The sequence below is a fragment of the Macaca thibetana genome, chromosome 6, assembly GCF_024542745.1.
Source record: "Macaca thibetana thibetana isolate TM-01 chromosome 6, ASM2454274v1, whole genome shotgun sequence".
In the NCBI taxonomy this organism is placed as follows: Eukaryota; Metazoa; Chordata; class Mammalia; order Primates; family Cercopithecidae; genus Macaca; species Macaca thibetana.
In genome coordinates, this window is record NC_065583.1 from 138,989,126 (window position 1) to 139,009,206 (window position 20,081).

The window sequence follows — 20,081 nt, forward strand, 5'->3', positions numbered from 1 at the left end:
GAGAATCCAGAAGCTTCTCATCAGCTTCTGTTCCACTGCAGGGGCTGCAGTTCTCAGATGAGAACAGAGTCCAGAAGATATCTATGTATATATACATCGATAGGGTATAATATGTATACATAGTGGGATATATATGTATCTCTCCATGTACACCTACACACACACACACACACACACACACACACACACACACACACAGAGACAGAGAGGAGAGAGGCTGGCCATGGTGGCTCACACCTGTAATCCCATCACTTTGGGAGGCTGAGGCAGATGGATCACCTGAGGTCAGGAATTCGAGACCAGCCTGGCCAACATGGTGAAAACCTGTCTCTACTAAAAGTACAAAAATTGGGCATGGTGGTGGGTGTCTGTAATCCCAGCTACTCAGGAGGCAGGAGAATCACTTGAACCTGGGAGGTAGACGTTGCAGTGAACCGAGATCGTGCCACTGCACTCTAGCCTGGGCAACAAGAGCGAGACTCCTCCATCTAGGAAAAAAAAAAAAAGGAGAGAGAGAAAGAGACAGAAGAGATTTATTAAGGAATTGGCTCATGATATCATGGTGGCCAGCAACTCTGAAACCTGTAGGGCAGGCCAGCAGGCTGGAATCTCAGGCAGGGTTTCCATGTTGAAGTTTTGAGTCAGAATTTCTTCTTTGAGGAACTTGAGTCTTTGCTCTTAAATCCTTCAGCTTATTAGATAAGGTGCAATCATAATGAAGGGTAATCTACTTCACTTAAAGTCTATTGATTGTAAATGTTAATTATGTCTACCAAATACCTTCACAGCAACATTTAGATTAGTGGTTGACCAAATAATTGGGCACCATAGCTCAGCCACTTTCACAAATGAATGAGCCATCACAGGTGTCAGGAGCCCAGGAGTTTCTGGGGATTTCATCCAGAGCAGAGGGCTGACAGGGTCTGTTTTAGAACTAAAGGCAAACCCATGTTGTGCAGTTGTGGGAGCATACCCTGCCTGATGATGACTTCTTGCCTAAATAATGCCCACTGTCATGGTGGATCAGCCTAGTTAATCCATGGAGCTTGGCCTAAAAGTGGGAGAGATGGAGCATGGGAGCTCCATTTGGCATCTTTGTCTATATTTTTAAAAGGCCCCCCTTCTTCTGAGTGGATTAATCCCCAGCCAGGATGTATGACTTGGCGAGCCCTGGACATCATCCCCCTAAAATACCTTAGCCAGGTGTCCTCGTGCAGCGAACAGCCCTCCCAGCTGTACGTGTTGGCCTTATCCAGAGAGAACCAAGCCACATTTCTTAGATGAGAACCTGAGCCTGGATATTGATGAACTTGCTGAATGGTGTGTCCTGGGTAATCTTTAATTGGGAATCCTAGATTCTAAAATTAGAGTCTGAGTGGCCTGACTACCCATGCTACATGTACCTTACTCCCTGGGTGAGGGAATCAGAGGAAGTATGCATGGGAAAAAACTGCCTATCCAAAGACTCCCTCTCCATACCTGTCAACTCACCAATTTCAGAATTAATTGGATTGTAAAATAAAAATGCCTTCTGAGAGTGTTACCTTATCATATATTTAGCAAGAATGACTTCATTCAGATGATGATGATAACAATTATTTGTAAAACATCTAGTGGTTTCAAATACTCATATTATTTGATCTCCAAAACCACAAGGACTTCATGGCTGTTTAGGGCTTACTTGAGGAAATTTACATTTCATGATTTAATGAAGCACTATTTTTGTAAGCATAATTTTTATTAAGTGAAGCAAACATACAGAAAAGTGCATAAATCATAAGTGTACAGTTCAATGAATCTTCACAAACTGAATATATCTATGTAACCCCCATCCAGATAAAGAAGTAGAATATTTCCAGTACCCCAGAAAACATCATCCTCTAAAAGCTTTGATGCTAGACTCTGCCTAAAGAGCCAGTGTCTAAAGAGATAATTCCAAAATCAGGTCTCAAGGTGAAAATGAAAAATTATAGTCAAATCTGTGGATAAGGCCAGGGTCATTAATCTTTGTTAGGCAAGTTAGGAATAAATGAAACAAGTACTAAATATTTCCTTGCCTTCATTGCTTTAAAACCTTCTCTAAACCTTAAATAATGTTTATATCCTTTGACCCAGTGATTTTGTTTTTTGGAGTCTAGCGGAGATTCAGAGATTTCGGTGGGAGACAGAAATTGGATTCAACCTAAGTACCCAGCAATGAGGGCTTGGTTAAATCTGTTTTTCACTGACTGATAGATAAATGGAATATTACACAATTGTTAAAAAATCAGAACCCATGCTTAAATGTTCATGACACAGTGAAAAGTGAAATGGAAAGATATGAGAATTGTACACATATTAGGCAATATGAATTTTATTTTTGTTAAAAATGTCTGGATCGGGCATGGTGGCTCATGCCTGTAATCCCAGCACTTTGGGAGGCCGAGGTGGGCAGAGCACAAGGTCAAGAGATGGAGACCATCCTGGCCAACATGGTGAAACCCCATCTCTACTGAAAGTACAGAAATTAGCCGGGTGTGATGGTGTGTGCCTGTAGTCCCAACTACTCAGGAGGCTGAGACAGGAGAATCACTTGAACCTGGGAGGTGGAGGTTGCAGTGAGCCGAGATGATGCCACTGCACTCCACCCTGGTGACAGAGCGAGACTCTGCCTCAAAAAAAAAAAAAAGTCTGAAAATATTAGATAGCAATACATGAAACAAATAATGGTGGTCTCTAAGTGTGAAATTAAAGGCAATTATAATTTTATTTTCATGCTATTTGTTTTACTTACTGTTTATAACTTTAGAATTTTTAAATTAGTTAAATGAGTTTGTTACTTTAATAATAAAATATTCAGAACTTCTTTATAAAACCATATTTACCTTTGATGTATGTTCACTTATTAAAAAACTCTGTTTTGTCAAAAACAAATAAAAGGCAAACAATCATCCTTATTTTCTTATCAGGAAGAGGCACAGCAATAATCTATTTTCCCAAATTCCACACCCTTGGCTGATGCTTTCAGCCTCACTTAAATTATTGCCTAGTTCTTTTGATTGCTACACAAACCTTTGAAAATAAACCGGAACAGCAAATGACATGGAGATAAACCAATGCCAGGTATTCTTGTTATCTTTGCCATTCTAAAATGCCTTAGGCACCATGAAGAAAGTATTCACTTACCTGCAGGATGGGTTTCAAAGGATGTGGGCTTCTGTTTTCTAATTTCTAATTGTTTCCACTTCTTCAAAAATTGATCATCCATACATCATATGCTTGGTAATTTTCAATCAGAACATTCTATTTCTTAATTATTTTTGTTAAATAGAAGAAAGAGTTAAATTTTTTCTTTTTCCTTTGCACTTGAAATCCATACCCAGTATATAGCCAGTGCATGCTGAGGTGTATTTGTCCACCTGTTCAAGTGTGGTGGGTGGGAAGGTCATGGACTTGGAGCTGGGTTTTGCAACTTTGCAATCTTGAGAAAGAGAGCCAACTTCTTCATACCTTTGTCTCTAGGAAATGAAAGCCCAGAGACGAGATGATTTTTAAGAGTTGAACTGAGCTGCAAGCATGTGGATCATGTAAGTGTTAACAGAGGCAGACAGAGAAGAGAGACCTGCCATGAAGTGCTATGGTGGGAGGTGTGTCAGTTCGGGGGTGGAGGAGTCCCAGGTGGCCCCAGGAGAAGAGGCCTCTGAACAAAGAAGACAATGCTTGGGTTATGGTGGAGGGGACATGGAAGGTGAGTGTTTTCTTCTTATAATTCTAGAATGGTAGGCCTCCAAGAGTCCTCAGCGATCTTCCAACCCAACAAACTCATTTGAAATATGGGAAAATGGAGTATACAACAAGTTAGAGACTTGACCAGGAAAAAGGATCCAGTTAGCAACAGAGGTGGGATTTGAACAGGTTTTCCATTTCCAACCTTGCCATTCTTTCTCCTGTCTCTATTCCAAATTGAATGACTCTCCAAGGGTACCAGTGGGAAGTAAGCTTCTTTTCCCCAAACCAGACACTTTTTCAGGTGGTACAGCCTTTCCTTAAGAGCTGTAGCTCACGAGCCAGTTTCAGATGCCAGTGTTAACTGCTTACTCCTTGGGGTCTCCTAGGCCAGTCCCGTAGTTTATTACACAGCCAGGCCAAGAGTTGGAGAGACTAGTCGCTGAGAAATATAAGATTTGAGGGATATTTTGTGGTTTAGATTTCCCTCGAAGCAGAATCTGAAATGAGGAATTGAGGGAAAGTCGTTTATTTGGTAGGTGATCCTAGGAAACACCACCTGGGAAGTGAGACAGGGAAGAGGAGGGAGGAAACCAATAAATGATGTGTTATCAAACCAGTCACCACCATGGGCAACTGGACCTCGGTTCTGCTAGGGAATTTAAGGAGACCATGTAGAACAGATACCTTAGAGCAGGGTTTCACAAACTTGGCACTGTTGATATCTGGGGCTGGATAATTGGTTTAGGGGATTGTCCTCTGTGCTGTCAGATGGTTAGTAGCATCTGGAACTGTACCCATTAGATGCAAGTCGCATCTCCTCCCCACCCCTCCTCCCACCTGTTGTGACAACCTAAAAGGTCTCTGAACATTGTCAAATGTCCCCTGGGGGAATCATTTGTGAAGGACTGAGAAACCACTGCCTTAGAGTTATCCCATTTAAGGGACAAGGATGCTGGGGCATATTTATCCTCTGACTCCCTGTCTGCCACTGGTAGCACGCTATTTCTTGGGGGCACTGACCCTCTGGAATTCATTGACCAGGCATGCTATCTTCACCAGAAGAAAAGTATTCAGGTCAAGATTTTCAGGAAAACAGCTCTTGGCATTTAGAGGAGAGTTCTGAATGTATATGAGTGGGGCAGAGAAAACACCTAAGATTGTAGTCATTTGGGGATCTGCTTTATCATTCATTGATTTAGCCATCATTTCTTCACCATTCTACAAATGTTTATTAAGGACCTACTGTGTGCTAGGTGCCAGGCACAACATAGGAGATTCAATGTCCAATGATGAGCAAAAAGTGGATACAGCTCCTGCCTTTATGCCTTTTGAAGTAATAGTCTAGAGGAGCAATGAACATTAATCAAGTAACAGAAATGAATTTTTAAATCATATAGTGATAATGCTATGATAAGCTACAAAGTACTGAAATAAGTCATAATACATTGGCTATTCTTCCAACACCCTGTCTTCAGGGCATTGGGAATTGTCATTCCCTCTATCAGGAAAATTTTTCTTACAGGTAGCAGAGCTTGGTTTTTCTCTGTATTTAGGGTGTAGTTACATGGTCCCCACTTCAGAGGAGCTTCAGAAACCACTAACTTTGACCACTTTATCTAAAATAGTGCTTGGCCCTTTCACCCTTTACTTTGTTCATTTCTTGTTCATAGCACCTGTCATACCTGACAAAGGTATTTTTATTGTTTATTTTTTGTCCCTCCCTGGCATGTCAATTGTCTCATTGCCTTTATGTTCCTACCAACTAGGTCAATGCCTGGAACTTAGTAGGTATTCAATAAATACTTGATGTATGAGTAATCGAGAGAGATTGCCTCGGTGAGGTCAGGGAAAACTTTCTTAAGGCAATAGCAATAAGCCAAGATCTAAAGACAGAAGGAATTACCTGGATGAAGGGGTTAAGGAAAAGCATTCTAGATAGCAGGAATAGCATGTGGAATGGCTCTGTGGATAGGAAGAAGCATAGAGATCCTAAATAACTAAAAGCAGGTCTGTGTACATGGAACAGAGAGAGCCTGGAGCCATTAGTTAGGATTTTAAGCTTCAGAGTGAAAACAACAGAAAGCCACTGATATGTTTTAAGCAATGGAAAGTTGTACATGGGAAGGTAGAAGAAGAGTGGAAAACACAACCAGATTTTTGTTTTAAAAAGATCATCTGGTTTCAGGGTCTGGAATGCTGGAAGGAGCCAAGAACAGACGCCATCTTGGTGATGTGTTTCATCTTCAGGACCTGAGACCCATCTGGTCAAATATTTGTGTATATATGGAAAATTTTAGGTCATTTGTTAAAAGGAGCTCATGAATATATGTCCTTGACTTCCCAGGGATGGAAAAAACTATTTTCTCCCCCAAAGAACTTCCAAATAGTGCTTCTAGCCTATGCTCCTCATCAGTGTCCATGTCTCTTGGATGACTCTAGTTTTGGTTGAGGAATGAGGAACTGTGGTTGTCTCCTTTTATTGGCTGATTCGTCTGCTGAGCTCCTAACTTCTTAGCTAATATAGGGAAACCAACCCTTGTCCTAGACCCTGGGCTTTTGTGGAGGACTGTCTTACTGTTCACAAATACTTTGCCTCTTCCATGGGAAGATAATCTATCCCTGCCTGTTGAAATTGGGCATGGACAATGACTTGCTTGGTTGTCTAATAAAATGTGAGCAGAAAGGATATGTGTCACTTCTGAGCCAAAAGTTTTCAAAGCCTTGCATGGTTGGCCATGTTTTCTCTTGCCTTTGTAGGCATGCAATAAATGTTTGTTGAAAAAAGATGAATAAAAGGAAAGAGCCCCAGTTAGGAGCTGGGTTAGCTAAGGCCTATTCCCAGAGTTTCCACTAACTAGCTGTGGCATAATCATTTTGCTACTCTACTGGCCATAAATGGTTCTTTGCTATTTTGAAATGGAGTCTCCCTCTGTCACCCAGGCTGGAGTGCAGTGGCACAGTCTCTGCTCACTGCAACCTCCACCTCCCGGGTTCAAGCGATTCTCCTGCCTCAGCCTCCCAAGTAGCTGGAATAACGGGCACACACCACCATACCTGGCTAATTTTTATATTTTTAGTAGAGACCCTGTTTCACCAAATTGGCCAGGCTGGTCTGGAATTCCTGACCTCAAGTGATCTGCCAGCCTTGGGCTCCCAAAGTGCATAAATGGTTCTTAAGATTTCTTTGCTTTTTTGAAACGGGGGAGGGTCTTGCTATGTTGCCCAGGCTAGTCTTGAACTGTCGGGTTCAGGCGATACTCCTGCCTCAGCTTTGGAGTAGTTGGGATTACAGACGTGAGCCACCATGCCCAGCTCAGGATTCTTTCATTTCTAAAACCCTGTGCAGATATTGCAAAAGTAAAGTGATGATTTTTGGATGCTTATTGGAAGTCTTGTTCATGCTGGTGAATAGGGAAAAGACTTGGGTGGGAGTAGGGAGCACTGACTGGCAAGTTATTTTGTGTTTTTAAAACAAAAATCGCTCTTCTGGGTGGTGTACTATTCCCAGATTTTCTCTGGAACATGTGTTCCATCACCTTTCTCAGACTCCCCCCACACTCCCCCTCAGGACATCAGAGGAAGGGCCCCCGAATTCATTCTTGCAGCAAAGAGCCTCAAGACTCTCCTCAGACCAGGAAATGAGGGACCTGTTCCTACAAATTGCTGTCAAAATGTATTCTTAGTATGTGTTTTGGTGACCTCAGTCCCTGGAGGCTCCTCCTGGGGGCGATAGAATGCCTTCAGAGGGGGAACTGACAGCCCTGTGTTGTGTCTGGGCTGGTGGGAGGCCATCGCTGTCTCCATTGGAGCCAGATGTTTTCCCAGTCCTTAACCTGCTGTGGTTTCTTAGCTCAACGTCTCCAGTGCGACTCTTCCACACACCCAGCGCCATCTTGTAGACGCGCTGATGTTTCCGGACCGCGGGCGCCCAGCCTGGAAGAGCGCTCCACACTGAAGTGGAAGGAAACTTCACACTTAATTCATCAAGTTCAAACTGAGCTGTGGTGAAAGGAATGGGGCGGAGTGAAAGGAACACCCACATGCCCCAGAAGACCCCAGGGCATCGCTGCCTTTCAGCTTCTTTTGCGCTTTGTGCAGCTCGTGTCACATTCCAAGGACACTCAGCTCTGCGCACATGCACAGAGGGCCGCGTCTGTCCCGGGGCGTGTTACCTAAAACCACGCGCTGACCTCCAGGTCAGGAACTCTTGAGTATTTAATCTCTCTGCAGTTCATGGCTACCTGGGTGGCCTCTGAAATATTACTTAATGTCTCTGGGTTCTGATTTCCTCAGTTGTGTGGTACCCGGTGACCTCATGATGACATTACACTACCTACGAAAAATGGCGCCATCTGAATGTTTAGTCTTTACCTAGAAGTATGAGGGGGGGTTTCTTGCCTGGGAATGATCCTGTGAAGCTGGGGTCACATTTTATCTTCTCAATTAGGGCACGGATTAGTACCACAGAAGGTCATTCGTCAAGAAAAAGGAAAGCTTCTCCCTTTCCAAAAATGAAAGTAGTGAAACTTACATTTCTCACTTTTCCCTGATTGCTCAGAACTAAATATAAAATTTAATTGGCAAGTATGTTAGCACTTCTTTTTAACATATTTTCTTTTGGTCACAATTTTTAATTTTATTAACCTTACTGATTTGACAGTCAGGGTCAAATCTAAATAAATAATAAATATTATTTATTATACAATAAATAAATTTCTGCATAGCTTGAAGGAACCTTGTGGATTGTGAAATCCAACTATGTAGTTTACAGATTAAGCAGTTAAGGTCTGCAGAGAAGGGACTGGACTAAGTGTCATCAGCTTGTTAGTTCCAAAGCTGGGTGGGAAAAGCAGTTCTTCCTTCTGATTCTTAGACAAATAATTCATTCCTCCATTCCGTAATGACCATTCTTAGAACGTGATCTTACCTGTAACAATAGGGACAAAGCAAAACAATTGTCTTTGAGTTTCAGGAACAGACTTTTTAGAATTAAATAGTTTCAGGTACATGTCATAGGGAATTCAGTTGATTTGTCCTGGTTAGAAAACACTTAGGTCACACCTATGCTTGTGACTCTAGGTTATGGGTTCTTCTGGAGTCTTCTGAACCTGCCGGGCATTTCTGACTGGATGAAAATTAACAAAAGTCCATGTTCAACCTGATGAAAATTAGCAGCAGTTCATCTTAATTTAATTGCCACAGCATGCAGCTATGAGAGTACGTATATTTTCATTCATGTATTTGAAATATTTATGGATTGTCTATTATATGACTAGTACTAGGGGTTCAATAAATTTACCCATATAATGTGTTTGTGTTAAATATTTATTATTAATATGGGTAAATGTAATATGTTTATATAGGTAAATGTAATCTATTTGGTATGTAGATACACAAATTTAGAATATATAACAGATTTGTTTCTGTATAGACATATATTTTGGAGGCATTCTGTTGTCTGGTTTCTTTATATTCCCATATGTGCTCAATTTCCATATTCCCTTTCCTGATTCATTGTTTTCCTCTAGTATTAAAGTAGAATAAAGGCAACCATGTATTGTGGAGCAGGGTGTACACAGCGCAATTTTCAAGGACTCATTTCTACCTCTGCAGCCATGCACAGCAGCCTTGCAGTTCAAATCACGAAGCTACCACTCATCTGATGACATCTTGCTGTCCTAATCTGAAAGGGTAGCTTTAGGCAAAATGAACCATCTTTTGAGGGCTGAACTTGCAAATATGTGTGTGTGTGTGTGTGTGTGTGTATACACATATATGTGTGTGTATATATATACCAATTGGATCAAAAATATGAATCAAACTAATTGGTAATTTTTTCTTCTAGAATTAGGCAAAATGACAAGACTGAATCCTCAGGAAAGATACTTAATTCTCCTTATTGGTGTTGCCTCTGAGGACATGCTGTGATGTGATGGTGTAAGAATAGCGATGTTATGTTGAAATTCTTTCAGTTCTCACTGATATGAAAATAGTTCTAAATGTATAACAAGTTTTGAACTCTAGTAGATTGAAATATATCAAGACCACAGGGTAATTAACTTCTCTATAGTTTGGAAAATTAATTGGAGAAGACACTAAGAATTTTGCAGATAATCTCTCTTAAAGTAATATTGTAAATATTTAAGTATGGTTAGCATTCTTAAGTATGGTTAGCCATACTTAAGTGTGGTTAACATAACAGTAATACATATATTTATATATCATCCTATCTCCAAGGAGCTCTTAGTAATTTACAAATTGTTTTTAAATATGGTTATAGCTCGCAGATTCTCTAGAAAGCAAGCAGGAACAAGTTCTATGAATACTACTTAATTCAAGGAGTTTGAGATTCTTTGAGTGGCAAATCCAGACTCATCCAGTGTGTCAGCATCTGAGTTAGACACTCTTGGCACCCATGTCCTTCCTGTTTTGTGGTTTTCAGTGGGAGCCTAGACTCCTATTTGATCAATCTCTTCTTTCTAGCTTGCTTCCTAAACACCACCACACCACACTCCACTACACGAAGTTCCAGGCAATGTGGAATCTGTGCTGTTTTAGTGAGAGATTGAGACCTCTTTCTGTGCTCCCAGGAAATTTTGCCAAAATTGCAAATACACAGTTCCAGGTGAATCTTTTTACAATATTTGGTGGTTAGCAAAGAATAATGTTTCACTGGATTTTTGAATTTTACCAATGAAGGGAGGTGATGGGGTGCAGTGGATTAGACACTTGCCTGTAATTCAGGAACCTGGGTTCTAGTCTTCAGCCCTGAGGCACTTATATAAGTTTTGCCTGGGAGCTGAGTTGGGAACATGAGGACCTTCCTCAGGAGATGGGGCCTCAGGAAATGACCCTGGCTTATAAGGGAAGGTGTAACTGAGTCCTTTATTGCCAGATCCTTTCTATAAAAACACAGTTTTTCTCTCTTCTCCTGTTACTATCACAGACTTTTAGAAATTTAAAATACAAGGACAGATCTAGTAATAATTGCTGCCATTCTTGAGGTCTTTACTTGTGTGCAGTCATTACTCCCTTTCATCTTACAATCTAGGTTTTAACCGTGTGACCTTGGGCAAGTTATATAACCACTCTGGTTCTCAGTTTTATCAAATATCAAAAAGGAGGGATTTGACTAGATATAGTGGTTTTCAAATTGGGCCCTGTGAATCTCTAAGGATCAGGGGAGAACCCTTAGGAATTACTGAGTGCGTCAAAGAAACAGCTACATAGGCAGGTCTCCTCAAGCTAGCAATCCCTTCCCTTACTCTCAATCACAGAAGCTTTGCTTTTTATCTGTGTCAAATAGTGGAGTTATTTGAAAAAAAAGCTTCTCATGCTAAAAAAGTTTAGCTTTACTTCTGTCAAGATAGTATAAAAAGAGACTAGATTTATCCTTCTACCTAAAACAAACACATAATATATAAAATACAGTCGTGAGCCACATAATGACATTTCAGTCAATGATGGACCACATATATGACGGTGGTCTCATAGAATATAATAGAGCTGAAAAATTCCGATGACCTGGTGACATCATTCATAATGTCATAGTACAATGTATTACTCACAGGTTTGTGTTGATGCTGATGTAAACAAACTTACTGCACTACCAGTTGCATAAAAGTCTAGCACATAAAGTTATGTAGAATACATAATACTTGATAATAAACTATGTTACTGGTTTATTGTATTATACTCATTAACTGTAAAACAGCTGGTCCTTTAGAAGGTGTTCCAGAAGAAGGCATTGTTATCATAGGAGATGACAGTTCCATGCATGTTAATTGTCCTTGAAGACTTTCTAGTGGGACAAGATGTGGAGTTTGAAGACTGTTATATTGATAATCCTGACCCTGTGTAGGCCTAGGCTAATGTGTGTTTGTGTCTTAGTTTTTAATAAAAAATTTAAAAAGTAAAAACAATACCAAAATTTTAAAGTAAATAAAGCTTATAAAATAAGAATATAAAGAAAGAAAATATTTTGGTATAGCTATACAACATTTGTGGTCTTTTTTTTTTTTTTTGAGATGGAATTTCACTCTTATCACCCAGGCTGGAGTGCAATGGCACGATCTCAGCTCACTGCAACCTCTGCCTCGCAGGTTTAAGTGATTCTCCTGCCTCAGCCTCCCGAGTAGCTGGGATTGCAGGCATGTGCCACCATGCCTGGCTAATTTTGTATTTTTAGTGGAGACAGGATTTCTCCATGTTGGTCAGGCTGGTCTTAAACTCCTGAACTCAGCTGATCCACCCACCTCAACCTCCCAAAGTGCTGGGATTACAGGCATGAGCCACCATGCCTGGCACAATGTTTGTGTTTTAAGCTACATGTTAATACAAAAGAAGTTAAAAAAATTTAAAAGTTTATGAAATAAAGTTACAACAAGCCAAGGTTAATTTATTATTAAAAATGAAAACTATTTAAAAAATAAACTTAGTGTAGCCTTGGTGCACAGTGTTTCTAAAGTCGATGGTAGTGTACAGTAGTGTCTGAGGCCTTCATGTTTACTCACCACTCACTGACTAAACCAGAGAAACTTCTTGTCATGCAATTTCCATTCATGGTAAGTGTCCTAACAGGTTTGCCCTTTTTTATCTTTATAAAGTGTTTTTATAGTACCTTTTCTATGTTAGATATGTTTAGATACATAAATACTTACCATTGTGTTACAATTGCCTGAAGTCTTTAGTACGGTGACATACTGTACAGGTTTGTAGCCTAGGAGCAATAGGTTATACCACATAGACTAGGTATGTAGTAGGCTATATTGTCTAGGTTTGTGTAAGTACACTATGATGTTTACACAATGATGAAGTCACCTGATGGCTCATTTCTCAGAAGGTATTTCCATTATCATTAAGCACTCATGACTGTAACAGTTTTCAAGACAGTGGACATTAGCCCATGCATATGAGGAAATGAACAGAGGCTAGGGAAATAACCACCCAAAAGAGTTAGAAAGAATGACAGCTGGTACTCACACTGGGCCTGGAATAGTGCCTCTTCCCACCAGTCAGACTGGAAAACCTTACAATTCATGAAGCATTGGGTAGATTACTTAGAAAAGTCTTGTCTCAGTGGAGGGAAATAGCCCTAGGCTAAACACTGCTCTAGTCCTGCCTAACAAGACTTGAAAGCAAGAACAAAAAGGACCAAACTGTTTCTTTGTAGTTTAACTGTATCTCAGAATAAAGCTTAAAATATTTATAGGAATACAGAAATGTCCAGTAACAAACATGGTGCAGTTTATAATGACTACAATCCAATAAAAAATTACCAGGCTTGCAAAAATCAGGAAAATATAACCCACAATGAGGAAAAAAATTAAAGTCAACCTATAATTTATACAGATGTTAGAATTGGTAAACAAGGACATTCATTATAACTATATTCCACATGTTTAAAAAATAAAGTAGAGACATGGAAGATATTAAAAAGAGAAAAAAAAGTTCACATCAAACTGCTAGAGGTGAAAGCTATAATGTCAAAGGTGAAAAATATGTTACATGAGATTAATGGCAATTAGACATTGCAGAAGAAAAGATTAGTGAATTTGAAGACATAGCAATAGAAACTACCAAAAGTGAAACACACAGAGAAAAAAGAATTTTAAAAAATAAGCAGAGGATCAGTGAGCTATGGGACAACTTGGAGGCCTCATATGTATGAAATTGGAGTATTATTAGAAGAGAAAAGAGAGAAGAACAGAAAGTATTTGAAGAAATAATGGCTGAAAAATTTCCATATTTGATACAGACTATAAACCCACATGTATTAGTTTCCTGTTGTTGCTATACCAAAAATGTAGTGACTTAAAACAACACAAATTCATTATCATATAGTTCTGAAGTTCAGAAGGCTGATATGGTTCTTACAAGCTAGTCAGCATGTAAGTTCAGCATAGCTACATTCCTTTTATAGGCTCTAGAGGAGAATCTGTCCTTTGCCTATCCTAGCCTTTCAAGGCTGCGTGCCATCCTTGGCTTGTGTCTGCATCGCTCTAATTTCTTTTTCTACTGTCACATCTCCTTTTCAGACTCTGACCTCTTGCCTCCCTCTTAGAAGGACCCTTGTGATTACACTGGTTTCACTAGATAAGGCTGGATACTCTTCCCATCTCAAGATCCTTAACCTAATCACACCCACAAAACTCCCTTTTGTGATGTATGGTAATGTATTCTTAGATATTATGGGTTGAAATGTGCCTCACAAAAGGATATGTTGAAGCCCTAACCTGTGGCCCTTGTGAATGTGACCTTATTTAGAAATAGGGTCTTTGCTGATATAACTAACGTAAATTAAGATGAGGCCAACCTGGAGTAAAGTGAATCCTTAATACAATATGACTGGTGTCCTTATGAGAGAGAAGGGAAACACAAAGAGAGGAGAATACCATGTGAAAACACAGATACAGACGGGAAGATGGCAGTGTGGCAGAGGTTGGAGTTATGCTGCCAAAGTCAAGGAATACCAAGTGCCACCAGAAGCTGGACGAGGCAAGGAAGGATCATACCCTAGAGGTTTCAGCGGGAGCCTAGCCCCACCAGCACCCTTGATGTTGGTAGTTCTAGCCTCCAGAACTACGAGAGTATAAATTTGAAAAAAAATTACACAAAGGCACATCAGAATTACATTGTCAAAAATCATCAATAAAGAGAAAAATCATAAGAGCAGCCAGAGAAAAGAGGCTTAAATACAGAGGAACAAAGAAGAATAACAGCTGATTTCTCATCAGTAACAATGCAAGTGATAAGACAGTGGAACATCTTTAAAGTACTGAAAAAAAAAGCTGTCAACCTTGAATTCTATACCTAGTAAAAATGCCCTTTGAAAATTGTTGGGAATTGTCCTCCAAAATCTGGCCATAAACTGTTCCCAAAACTGGCCATAAACAAAATCTCTGCAACACTGTGACATGTTCATGATGGCCATGACGCCCATGCTGGAAGGTTGTGGGTTTACCAGAATGAGGGCAAGGAACACCTGGCCCACCTAGGGCAGAAAATCGCTTAAAGGTGTTCTTAAACCACAAACAATGGCATGAGCGATCTGTGCCTTAAGGACATGCTCCTGCTGCAGATAACTAGCCAAACCCATCCCTTTATTTTGGCCCATCCCTTTGTTTCCTATAAGGAATACTTTTAGTTAATCTATAATCTATAGAAACAATGCTTATCACTGGCTTGCTGTCAGTAAATATGTGGGTAAATCTCTGTTCGAGGCTCTCAACTCTGAAGGCTGTGAGACCCCTGATTTTCCACTCCACACCTCTATATTTCTGTGTGTGTGTCTTTAATTCCTCTAGCACTGCTGGGTTAGGGTCTCCCCGACTGAGTTGGTCTCAGCAGAAAATAAAAACAAATAGACATCTTCAGATGGAAGCTGAAAGCATTCATTACCAGCAGAACTTCACAACAAGAACTGTTAAAGTCCTTCAGATGGAAAGTGATACCAGATGGATCTACACCTGGGAGTGAAGAGCACCAGTGGTAATTACATGAATAAATATGGAAGAATTTCTCCTTTATTGTTAATCTTTTCTAAAGAAAATTGTGAAAAATAATAATGCCATTACACATAAAATATGTAAAGGTAATGTGACAGCAGTAGCTCAAAGGCCAAAAGTGAAACATGGAAGTATGTCATTGTTAAGGTTCTTATGCAGTACTTGAGATGGTATAATATCACTTGAAGGTAGATTATGATAAAGAAGTACACTATATCCTAAAGCAACCACTAAAATAATAAACCAAAGATTTATAGCTAAAAATCCAATGAAGAAGGTCAAATGGAATCATAAAAAATAATTAATCCAAGATGATGGCTGTATAATAGTTGTATAGGAGAATGATCTTATACTCACAAGATATTGCTGGAGTGTTTGAGAGTGAAACTTAAGGGTACATGAAACTTACTCTCAAAGAGTTAAGGAAAATACATATGTAAAGAGAGCACACAAATTACAAAACAAATCAAGCAAAATGTGGATAGTAGGTCAATCTGGGTAAAGGTTATATGGGTGTTTTTTGTTCATTCTGGCAAATTTTCTGTAAGTTTGAAATTCTTAAAAAGAAATTACCCATTCTGGGCAAAGAACTTGGAGAGAGATTTCTCGGAAGATGATACTTGTAAGTAGCCAATGAGCATATGAAAAGATGCTCAACATCACTAATCATCAGAGAAATAAGCCATAGTGAGATATTGTCTCACACTCAATATGACTACTATCAAAAAAAAAATAGAAACTAACAAGTGTTGGTGAGGATATGGATAAACTGGAACACTTGTGCCTTGTTTGTGTGATTGTAACATGGTGCAACTACTATGGAAAACAGTATAGAGGTTCCTCAAAAAATTAAAAATATAATTACCATATGATCTATCAATTCCACTTCTGGGAATATATTCAAAGGAAATGACAGTAGAGTCTTGAAGAGATATTTGCACAGCCATGTTTATAGCTACATTATTCACAATAGCCAAGAGATGAAGAAACCTAAATAGCCATTGATAAATGAATGGATAAACAGAATGTGGCACACACATACATTAGAATATTATTCAGTCTTAAAAAGGAAGGAAATCCTGTCACATGCTGCAACATGGATGAACCTTGAGGACACTGTGCTAAGTGAAATAAACCAGTCATAAAAGGGCAAATATTGTATGATTCTACTTATATGAGGCACTAGAATAGTCAGATTATAAAAACAGAAGGTAAAATGATGGTCACCAGGATCTGGGAACAAAAGAGAGATTGTTTTTTAATGGGTTTAGAATTTCACATTTGCAAGATGAAGTTCTGGAGATCTATTTCACAACAATGTAAATATACTTAACAATACTGAGCTATACACTTAAAAATGTTTAAGATGGTAAATTTTATATTATGTGTTTTTTACCACAATACAAATTTTTAAATAAAAAAGAAATGAACCCAAGTCAGAGAAAGAAGAGTTAGTAGATAAATTGTGGTATATCCTTACAGTAAAATACTACTCATCAATAAGCAGGAATAACAATTGATACATGGAACAACATGGATAAATTTCAAAACAATCGTGCTGAGTGAAAGACCAGAAAAATAGTGTATATACTATAGTATTTAATTTATACAAAATTCTAGAAAGTACAAATTATTCAACAGTCACATAAATTAAATCAATGGTCACCTAGAAATTGACAGAGTGAGGCAGGCAGGAGTGGGAAGGAGGAACTGTAAAAGGATATAAGGAAACTTGTAGGATTATTGAATATGTTAACTCTCTTGGTTGTGCTGAGGATTTCACAGGTGTAAACATATGTCAAAACTTATCAAGTCATATACTTTAAATAGGTACAGTTTGTTGTACGTCAATTATACCTTTATAAAACTGTTCAAAAAAACCTTTTACCATTAGACTACTTGAAATATAACTTCTCTTTCTGTTCTAAACAATGAGCAAAATTTCTAATGAGAGAACTGCTGATAGTGGTGTAAATTATTATAATCCTGTAGAAAGGAATATGGCAATATGTCAAGGTCTCTAAAAATGTTTATATGCTTTGCCCCAGAATCTCATTTTTGGCAATCTGGCCTAAAGAAATAATAGAAAAGACAAAACAAGTATTATAGGTAGCCTTACAACCTCTCCCTCTCACCCCAAATCCCTAGAAATTAGAAAAATACTGCCTTTAAAATCATGTTGGAAAACAATAAAGGAGTCTCAGTTGGCCAAAAATTTGATGAATTTCAGAAAGCTGGAAAATAGTTGGGATCAGATTGAAGAAGGAAATCACAACCCAATACTCACACAGGAGAGAACATCTACAAGTGTGCAGGGCTCTAGGGATGCTTCTAGTTCAGAAATTTGTGGCTCCCAGAGGTCTGGCAAGAAGTCCCCTGGAGCAACTGACTGGGTGATTAGTTGGTGTTCTGCAGTAGAAGAATCTAGGTTCACTGACCATCTGCACCCTCCCTCTCCTCTATTTCTTTCATGCCCAGCAATCTGCAACCAATGTGTCTGCTTTTAGGTAGGAACAGTCAGTGAGCAGAGGCTAGATGGGGCCTTTGGTGACCGTGACACCAGGTGAACCAATGAGCCCAACATTAGGAGACTGACTGAATGCCTGCTCTGAGGAATAGCACATTCTGTTCCTTACCCAAATCACAGTAGACAGGCTAGGGGTCACACTGCCCTGAACGGCATGTCCTGCTGTCTCCAAGTAGGCTGAAGCCATACAGAGGTTGAAATGAAAGGAATGGAAAAACATATAAAAAGGAAAATGCTAACCAAAATAGAACAAATTTGGCAATACTATTATCAGACAAAAGGAAATTCAAGGCAGATATTATTAAGAAGGCCAAAGAAAAATGTTTCAGAGTGATAGAAGGTTATGCCAATCAAATGAGCCTTCATTATTCTGACAACATAGCTTCTAAATATAGAGAGCAAAACCACATAGAAAATATGAGGATAAATGGATAGCTCCACTATCACAATGAACTTTAACATACATGTTTTAAAAATTAATAAATCAAGTACACAAAAGATAAATACAGATGTGTGGGATTTGAATACACAATGGATAAATTTGGCATACGTATGTAGTCAACAAACAGCATCCATTTTTTTTCAAAAGCACATTAAACATTCAGAAAATGATCATATATTATAATATGTTAACAAATTTTAAAAAAGAAATCACATGGGCAACATGTCAACAAAAGTCAACTATACTCTTAGAAATTAAAAAAAAAATCACTTCTTTGTAACACTTGGGTTAAAGAGGAAATAAGAAACAATTTAGCAGGTACACCATGTTAGAACCAATGATATGGCCAGGACAGTACTTGGAGAAATATTTATTATCATAATTATATTTATCAGGAAAAACAAGGAAGACAAAAAATAAATGAACTAATCTTTGAAATCAAGACACTGGAATACATCTGAGAAAAATAAACTAAAAGAATGTGGGGTGATGGAATTAATAAAGATAAAAGTAAGAATTAATAATGCAGAAATTTAAAAATAAGTAACAGTGGAATTACTCTGTAAAACCAAAAGCCTTTTTTTTTTTTTTTTTTTTTTTTGCGAAGGCCTTTGCATTCTGGTTTTGTCTTCCAGCCTTTCCCTCTGTGTCCATCCTTCCTCCTTCCAACCCCACCCCATCAACCTCAGTTACTAATGCTGAAACGCAGTGGATATCCTTCACATCTCTGCTCAGAGGCCCTGCCTCCTGTACTTAACATATTTCATATGCTTGTAGCAGGTGGCATTTATTGGTTTATTCTATTAAATGCTACACATGCCACGTTAGGAAATGTGAATACAGCCTGCGGAACTGTACACACTAAAGATTGTGTACAAATCTCAGCAATCTGGACCCTTTCTGAACCTATTATCAAAAATCCAGTACTTATAAACAGAAGAATTCCATGGACTTTCTCATTTCTTTTTTTTTTTTTTTTTTTTTTTTTTTGAGATGGAGTCTCACTCTGTCACCCAGGCTGGAGTGCAGTGGCACAGTCTTGGCTCACTAAAACCTCCACTTCTCAGGTTCAAGCGATTCTCCTGCCTCAGCCTCCCGAGTAGCTGGGACTACAGGTGCATGCCACCACACCTGGCTAATTTTTTGTATTTTTAGTAGAGTTGGGGGTTTCACTGTGTTAGCCAAGATGGTCTCGATCTCCTGACCTCATGATCTGCCAGCCTCAGCCTCCCAAAGCTCCCCATTTCTTTTGTGGGGGAGGCCCAAGGGAGGAATGTGCATTGCTTCAGTCTGTGAAGCCCTGCCAGTGTGGCCACACGTGCTGAGGTGAGGTGGGCACTCTTGCTTTTATTTTTTTCCTAGGCATGTTGCGTCTCACCTCCACTTCTTGCTCTATAAAACAATAGGCCCTAGGAACATTCGTGAAGGTCACTGTTGCATGTGGTCACATTCCCAGCCCTTTTAGTACGAGTGAAGTACCTAACACTTCCCACTTTGATCCCACTGATGTAGGATGGGAACTTAAATTCTTACCACTTCCTCCCCCATCTGAATTAATAGTCTCATGACCTTATATCTCCAAGGTGCTGATAACTAATTAGCTAAAATGATCTGAATGTAGAATTCCTGGGTTTTAAAGGAGCGTGAGAAATAATCAAATTCACTGTCTTCAACTACTTTAAATCTGTACACTAAATTTAAACAGAGACCTTTCTCACCTCCATCTTTGGAACAGTCCTACTAGTCAGGAGGCTTTTGTAGAATTTTATTTTTTTGTAGTGTTTGTGAATAAAACAATGAGGATGTAGGAGTGCCCCTACCCTGATTCCAACGTGCTTTTCTCAGCAGGTCTGTTCTCTTGGGGGGAAATCACTGATACATAGTGCGGTATGGGAGA

The 20,081-nt window shown here is 39.1% G+C and overlaps 1 long non-coding RNA gene across 4 annotated transcripts in view; it reads left to right on the forward strand.

The window, feature by feature from the left end:
• LOC126956290 (uncharacterized) overlaps positions 1-19,159 on the forward strand; it is a 75,986-nt gene extending 56,827 nt beyond the window's left edge. For 3 of the 4 annotated variants that reach the window (XR_007726283.1, XR_007726281.1, XR_007726282.1), the window contains 2 exons: positions 3,502-7,904; positions 8,788-19,159. This is a non-coding gene — a long non-coding RNA (uncharacterized LOC126956290). The remainder of the gene's footprint in view (positions 1-3,501; positions 7,905-8,787) is intronic. The other variant, XR_007726284.1, reaches the window with a different exon arrangement.
• The last annotated feature ends 922 nt before the right edge of the window (positions 19,160-20,081 follow it).